Raw genomic sequence first — 8,747 nt, forward strand, 5'->3', positions numbered from 1 at the left:
GTTTTGTTGTTAATCTGCATGTGTTAAGACTTGTTTTTAGGTCTTGTTTTTGGGGGTGTTACACTGCCCGCCGTTCCGCCCGCGGGTACATCCCTGTGCCCAAAATAATCGCTTCGGGGATTTTCAACTCCAAGCTCAAATTCAAGTCCAAAACATGCCAAATCTCACCCAATACAACAAAATGACTTGAATCAAAGGAAATGCCAAGCGATGGGACACAAGAACCCTAAACACAAGCTCTAGATATGCATTTTCACAAGACAAATGCATAAACACTAACATTTCATAGCAAAACACATGTAGAATCCAAGAAATCACATACAGGTAAGCAAAATAGGTTTTGTAGAGCATGGGTTACCTCTTCTAGCCTAAAAGACTTCACTTTACACCTTAGCAAGCTCCCCAAAAGACTCACTTTCCAAACCCACTTCAAGAACAAACAAAAATATCATAAAGATCCTACTTTTAAGAAAAAGACAACTAAGATGGAACCAAAAACACAAGATGGACTTAGATCTTACCCTCCTAGATGCCCAAATAGGTGAAAGGTTGAATCTTGGAAGCAAATCTTGAAGTCTTGGCAAGGTCTCAACTTAGCTTGAAGGAAAAGCTACTCACCTTTCTAGAGAGAAGGTAGAGCTAATATTTTAGAAAGTGTAAGGGGTGAAATGAAGATGTCTTCTAGGTTAGGTTACAATACTAACACTTGGTGAAAGGTCAAAAATACCCTTACTAACTTTAAAAAGTGTAAGGAACAAGGGAACCCCCTTCAAGGCTCAAGGTACAACTTGACATTGGAATTAACTAGTCAAATACTAGTCCCCAACTATTAAATTTCAGGATTTCAGAAATTAATTATTCAATTGAAATAGGATTAATTATTCAATTAATCCATGAATCGAATAGAAACTCAGAGTTGGCGCTGTTATTCATCCAGTTAAGATCGGAAAACCTATGGCGACCCAATGACCACAAATACACATTCTTCATCATCGTTTTCAAAGTGCACCAGTCGAGAATCGAAGCCGGGTCTGTACCGTGGCAGGGTACTATTCTACCACTAGACCACAGGTGCTTCTTAAAACATCATAAGAGGCTAAGTTTCATGGTCAAAAGAGAACGTATGATTAACAATAGTAGAACATTTAGAAGAGGCAAAATAGAATATTGAACTACACTAAATTTCAAAAGACTCTACCAATCAAAGATGAGGAAGAAGTACAAGAAAAATATTAATGTATTCTTAAAGACAAACAAAAATATCTAGTACCTTCTGAAAATCGAGTTGTTGGACTCAACTATCAAAGAAGATAATATTTGTCCTAACATACGAAAATAAAAGTAATAGTAGTTGCAGTTCTCACATACAGGCTCAAAATGTGTTAAAAGTTAGAAGAACGTAAACCATTAATAACCAGAAATATATTACAAAGTCTGAATATATCTCTTAAACACAATTATTACCTTCTCCTAGACTTCATAAAACGAGTACCAACAAAAAAAATTCAAAAGAAACAAATTTATCTATGGTAAGGTATAAATAATCTATCTTCATTCACATGAAACCTTCAAAAATAAAAACGGCGCTGTTATTCATCCAGTTAAGATCGGACAACCCATGGCGACCCAATGACCACAAATACGGATTCTTCATCATCGTTTGAAAGTGCACCAGTCGAGAATCAAACCTGCTTCTGAACAGTGGCAGGGTAATATTCTACCACTAGCCCACTGGTACTTCTTAAAACATCATAAGAGGCTAAGTTTCAAGGTCAAAAGAGAACGTCTGATTAACAATAGTAGAACATTTAGAAGAGGCAAAATAGAATATTGAACTACACTAAATATCAAAAGACTCTACCAATCAAAGATGAGGAAGAAGTACAAGAAAAATATTAATATATTCTTAAAGGCAAACAAAAATATCTAGTACCTTATGAAAATCGAGTTGTTGGACTCAACTATCAAAGAAGATAATATATATCCTAACATACGAAAAGAAAAGTAATAGTAGTTACAGTTCTCATATAAAGGTTCAAAATGTGTTAAAAGTTAGAAGAACGTAACCCATTAATAACCAGAAATAAATTACAAAGTCTGAATATATCTCTGAAAGCTTCAAATATAAAAACTCAAGTCTGAATATATCTCTGAAACCTTCAAATATAAAAACTCAGAGTTGGCGATGTTATTCATCCAATTAAGATGGGACAAACCATGGTGACCCAATCACCACAAATAAGCATTCTTCATCACCGTTTTGAAAATGCACCAGCCGAGAATCGAAACCGGGTCTGTACCGTGGCAGGGTACTATTCTACCACTTAACCACTAGTGCTTCTTAAAACATCATAAGAGGCTAAGTTTAAAGTCAATGGAGAACGTCTGATTAACAATTGTAGAACATTTAAAAGAGGCAAAATAGAATATTGAACTACACTAAATCTCAAAAGACTATACCAATCAAAGATGAGGAAGAAGTACAAGAAAAATATTAATGTACTCTTAAAGGCAAACAAAAATATCTAGTTCCTTTTAAAAATTGAGTTGTTGGACTCAACTCTCATAGAAGATAATATATATCCTAACATACGAATATAAAAGTAATAGTAGTTGCAGTTTTCACATAAAGGCTCAAAATGTGTTAAAAGTTAGAAGAACGTAACCCATTAATAACCAGAAATATATTACAAAGTCTGAATATATCTCTTAAACACAATTATTACCTTCTCATAGACATCATAAAACGAGTACCAACAAAAAAAAAAAATTCAAAAGAAACAAATTTATCATGGTAAGGTATAAATAATCTATCCTCATTCACATGAAACCTTCAAATATAAAAACTCATGGCACGTTTGGTTCATGGAATAGGTTAGGAATTGAATAGCATTCCTTGGAATAGACCTATTCCATCGTTTGGTTGGATCATTTTGTCATGGGAATAGCATGCCTAGGAATGAGCTATTACCTTCGCAAGGGGAATAGCCATTCCTAGGGGGGGGCCTTGGTATTAGCTATTCCCATTCCCTTGGGAATAGCTTTTATATCACAAATACCAAAAATACCCTTTGCACATTATATAATATTTATATATATTTAATAAATATAGTGTATTATATAAATGTATATATTTAATTAATTATAATTTTTATCCATCAATCTATCAATATATATATATATATATATATATATATATATATATATATATATATATATATATATATATATATATATATATATATATATATATATATATAAATTGTATATACACACACACACACACACACATTTTGTAGCGTTTGTAATTGGCATTTTGAGAAAAAAAAAAAGTAATTTCTCAAAACACCGGCCGTGACAGTTTATTATATATATATATATATATATATATATATATATATATATATATATATATATAAATATATATATATGTAAATAAAAAAATAACTGTATAAGACTCCTTAATTATGGAGTCTTGGCTCCTAAATTAAGTAGTCTGCTCATCTGCATGCCTAGCGGATGGGCATTGCAAACTTGCCTAGCGGATGGGCATTGCAAGCTTGCCTAGCGGATGAGCATTGCAATTGATTATGGAGCCTTGAGACTCCTTTTATAGGAGCATCAAGGCTCCATTCCTTACTTCTCCCACCGATGTGGGATAAGTGAGAAAATACATATAAAAATAAATATATATTTGTATAATAATAATAATAATAATAATAATTATTATTATTATTATTATTATTATTATTATTATTATTATTATATGAGAATAACAATAATAATAATAATAATAATAATAATAATAATAATAATTATTATTATTATTATTATTATTATTATTATTGTTGTTGTTATTCTCTCTCACACACACACATATATATAAATATAAATAAATATATATATATATATATATATATATATATATATATATATATATATATATATATAACATTCAGTATATCATAATCATATTCATCATTATTATTATTATTATTATTATTATTATTATTATTATTATTATTATTATTATGTATAAGGGTATTTATGTATTTAAAACCTATTCCATTTCTTTTACTTTAACCAACCAATGGAATACAATTACTAAAGTCTATTCCTTCAGCAATTCTATTCTTTACCTATTCCATTCCATGTGGAATAGCATTCCTATTCCCTCCAAATTCATTCCGTGAACCAAACGTGCTGTCAGAGTTGGCGATGTTATTCACACAATTAAGATGGGACAAACCATGGTGACCCAATCACCACAAATAAGCATTCTTCATCACCGTTTTGAAAGTGCACCAGCCGAGAATCGAAACCGGGTCTGTACCGTGGCAGGGTACTATTCTACCACTTAACCACTAGTGCTTCTTCAAACATCATAAGAGGCTAAGTTTAAGGTTAAAAGAGAACGTCTGATTAACAATAGTAGAACATTTAAAAGAGGCAAAATAGAATATTTAACTACACTAAATCTCAAAAGACTATACCAATCAAAGATGAGGAAGAAGTACAAGAAAAATATTAATGTACAGTTAAAGGCAAACAAAAATATCTAGTTCCTTTTAAAAATTCAGTTGTTGGACTCAACTCTCATAGAAGATAATATATATCCTAACATATGAAAAGAAAAGTAACATTAGGTGCAGTTCTCATATAAAGGCTCAAAATGTGTTAGAAGTTAGAAGAACGTAACCCATTAATAACCATAAATATATTACAAAGTCTGAATATATCTCTTAAACACAATTATTACCTTCTCATAGACATCATAAAACGAGTACCAACCACAACAAGAAAAATGCACATAGACAACGGTTAATAACCGTTGTCGTAGGGGTATAATTTCTGTTGTTGAAGCCGGTGTTGTTGTAAGTCCCGCGCATAGACAACGGTTTTTTAACCGTTGTCTTTTCTAGAAACAACAACAGTTTTTTAACCGTTGTCTATTAAGTGTTGTTGAAGCCGGTGTTGTTGTAACGCACATAGACAACGGTTAATAACCGTTGTCTTTTCTAGAAACAACAACGGTTTTTTAACCGTTGTCTATTAAGTGTTGTTGAAGCCGGTGTTGTTGTATGTCACGTACATAGACAACGGTTAATAACCGTTGTCTTTTCTAGAAACAACAACGGTTTTTTAACCGTTGTCTATTAAGTGTTGTTGAAGCCGGTGTTGTTGTATGTCACGCACATAGACAACGGTTAATAACCGTTGTCTTTTCTAGAAACGACAACGGTTTTTTAACCGTTGTCTATTAAGTGTTGTTGAAACCGGTGTTGTTGTATGTCACGCACATAGACAACGGTTAATAACCGTTGTCTTTTTTAGAAACAACAACGGTTTTTTAACCGTTGTCTATTAAGTGTTGTTGAAACCGGTGTTGTTAAAAGTCACGAACATAGACAACGGTTTTAAACCGTTGTCGTTTCTTTCAAAGACAACGGTTTTTGACCCGTTGTTAATTCAATGTTGTTGAAACTGGTGTTGTTAAAAGTGATGCACATAGACAATGGTTTTTAACTGTTGTCTTTTTCTTTAAAAGACAACAGTTATAAAATGTTGTCTATTGTGTGTTGTTGAAATCGCTGTTGTTAAAAGTCGCACCCATAAACTGTTGTCTTTTGTAGAAAAGACAACAGTTTCAAACTGTTGTCTACTGTAAAATAGACAACGTTTAACCGTTGTCTCAACTCGTTTTTAACCTGCTTAAATTTTAATCATATAAAAAAAATAGAAGCATTTATCCATTCACCATGGCCAAGTGCAGTTACATTGCACAAGCTAAGCAAGGTTCATAATAACAAGTCAAAATACTGAACATGACCAATTCTAATCAAATCATCATCCAAGTCATAATACTACAAAAAACAATTCCGATCCACACACCAAGTCTAAATGATCACAACGTCAAATCATACCTACTCTATATAACTTGATAGAATATCAGCCCATTCTGAACGCACCAGATCAATAACCGCTTTGTCATAATCAACTTGTTGGAACTACATGTAAATAGTGAGTAAATAAATTAGTATAGATATAATAAATTTGTAAAATAATTATATGATTTTTGACAAGACCATGACAACAACAACAAAATTAACAGATACTTAAAAAACATGCAAAATATTATTATAAGAAATAACAAACAATAATCATTGAGAGCAATTTACCTTGCTCAATGAACACAGAGAGGCCAAAATCAGTTGCCTTCAAAACAATCTGCCAAAAGCTTAAGGAGTTCCAAATGTTCAAAATTTTTCTTGTAGCTGTTGGTGGAGAGAAAATTGAGCACTCATGAGAAATACCAAGTGACCAATACATTATAGAAAATACTATGTGCTCCCTTCTGTTATTAGATGTATGTATCAGAAAAAGTAAAGTATCAAACTCGGATTTTCTACCATGCAACATAGTTACCCTTAAAGATGTAAATCCATACCTCCCGTTTCTTTGCAAGTTCTTCAGTCTCCTCAAACTCAATATCAAGCTTTTTTCGCTGGATGTTTTCTTCTTATGTAAAATATAATCATCTTCATCTTGCTTTCCAAGCCCTAATTTTGCATCTCGTATCCCGGACTTTATTGGCTCGATGATGCCTTGAAACAAACAGATTGTAAAGAATTAAGAAAGAGACAAAAGCATTACCAAATATGGTTCTCCTCATCCATAAGAGTTAGATGCAAAGTGGACAAGAAATCAAGAAAATCATGCACAAATGGCATTTTGAAATTTGAAACTAATGCTAAGTTGTAAACAAATATTATCCTCTGGTAAAAGTTTGCTCAACTATTAGGTTGTTAACAATAGCATCCAAATACAGAGCTTTGAGTTTTAACATTGTTGGCGAAACTTCCTTTTCTAGACATTTGGCTCAGGTCAAATCTCATGCCCACTTATATACCAAAATGAGACCACAAAAACAAAAAAAAAAAAAAGGACCAATGCACACAAGTTTTGTGTGCAATTTAGTAGGAATTATACTGGGTAATGGAATTTCTGCATCTCACTCCAAAATCCCAAGTTGGAACCATATTTCAATTTTAGACCAACAATTAGAAGTCAGGAAAGAGGGGGAAACAATTATAGATACAATGGTTAGCAGAAAACTGAATTTCATATTTTTCAGTCCGCACTGATGAAACATTGCATGGTTAGCCTTCCAGAATTGATAGAATTCAGTGCAAACAGTTCATTCTTGCAGAAACAAAGTCAGGTTGGGAGGGAGTATGCAGTGTTTTCATGTACTAAAAACACTCAACAGAAAATGAAAATAAGAAATACTCAAAAACAGATCAGGCCAAAGAGTAATGCAATGTAAAGTCAAAAACTAGAACAGATCTCTGTATAGGCAACGTAAACATACACAGATCACTGCAAAGGTTTAATATATGAGGTTGCCTAACCATAATATATCTGTTGAGTTCAAGCATGACACATTTTAGAGTGCAGACAGTTTCACCAGCACCAAAAAACATACAGACAATAATTTTATACTCCGTATTTATCTAATATTTTGTTAAGTACAGAAAAACAAACAGAAATACAGTGTTATCTCTCAAAATAAAATGCCAAATAAATAAAAAAAAAAAGTTTGACAAACCAAGAGAAGTGTGTACACATACCTCATTGTCATGCTGCTGATTGTCAGGTTGCATCCCTAGTTGACCATTAAACCATCTATTTTCCATTTGCTTAAAAATATTCAAGTAACAAGACAAATAATATAAACACTACAACTACAAAATCATTAATATAATGTGGCAAAAATAATGGAAAGACATATATAGTGCTGCATATATAAGATTAATTAAGCTTAAATTACTTTATGTGTTAGAATGTAAACCTCTAACTTTATGAAAAAGACAGAACTACCCTGCAAGTGCATGCCCCAGATTCTATGAGTCCACTCACCCCTATTAAACAATGTTGTGACTGCATTTTATATACCAATAATTAGAAGAGAAGGCACATGAGCTGTACCACATCTTGAGAGAAACTTGGTGGCCAATTAGTCGGTTTCAACATAGAAAGAAGAACTTATGAGAAAGACACCCAATGCTTTGAAAAGAGCATAGAAGAATACCAATGAAAAAAGATTCTCTCTTTCTCTACAACATTCCACATTTTTTACAGTCCAAAGTTTAAACAGTAATAACACACCAGCCAAAGTAATTTAAGGTTTCCTCTAGGGTTTTGACTTTTGCAGCTCTGAATACCTTACCTCTTGTTCATACAATAATAGCTTATATATCAGAAGAAATCATTTAATAAATTCTCACTTCTCAGTAATATATACCCACAAAATTCAAGAAATTTTAAGTACAAAGAACAGCTCAGTTCAGACTTCAGAGTTCAATGTGTGAAATTCCTAACTAAGAGCTCAAGAAAACTAAAATGCATAAAAGAAAGTATACTAAAAAGGGAATTTTTTTTTCTCTCTGTATCTCTGTTTAAATTATTCAAGTCACTGGAAATAATCACAGCATTCATGGAGATATGTAATGCTTAAATTCCCTCAGACAAAAATAAATAATAAAAAATTACGTACAATCTTGCACATACATGTATATAGGTTGCCACCCCCATTACTTACAACAACCAACAAATTGTTTTACATATCTGTTCTTCATAGAAAATTTGCAGAAATTCAAACCCTAATTCCCTAACCCTAGCTTAAATCCAAAATTGTTTAGCATAAACACACACATTGATACAATCAGATAATTTTTGGATGAATT

At 32.1% G+C, this 8,747-nt stretch overlaps 2 non-coding genes across 2 annotated transcripts; both read right to left on the reverse strand.

The window, feature by feature from the left end:
* Positions 1-2,267: 2,267 nt before the first annotated feature.
* On the reverse strand, positions 2,268-2,338 carry TRNAG-GCC. Its single transcript has one exon. It is a non-coding gene; the product is annotated as a tRNA-Gly (tRNA).
* A 1,962-nt stretch (positions 2,339-4,300) lies between these two features.
* Positions 4,301-4,371, reverse strand: TRNAG-GCC. Its single transcript has one exon. It is a non-coding gene; the product is annotated as a tRNA-Gly (tRNA).
* Positions 4,372-8,747: the final 4,376 nt, after the last annotated feature.

The sequence above is a fragment of the Ipomoea nil genome, unplaced genomic scaffold (genome assembly GCF_001879475.1).
Source record: "Ipomoea nil cultivar Tokyo-kokei standard unplaced genomic scaffold, Asagao_1.1 scaffold3100, whole genome shotgun sequence".
In the NCBI taxonomy this organism is placed as follows: domain Eukaryota; kingdom Viridiplantae; phylum Streptophyta; class Magnoliopsida; order Solanales; family Convolvulaceae; genus Ipomoea; species Ipomoea nil.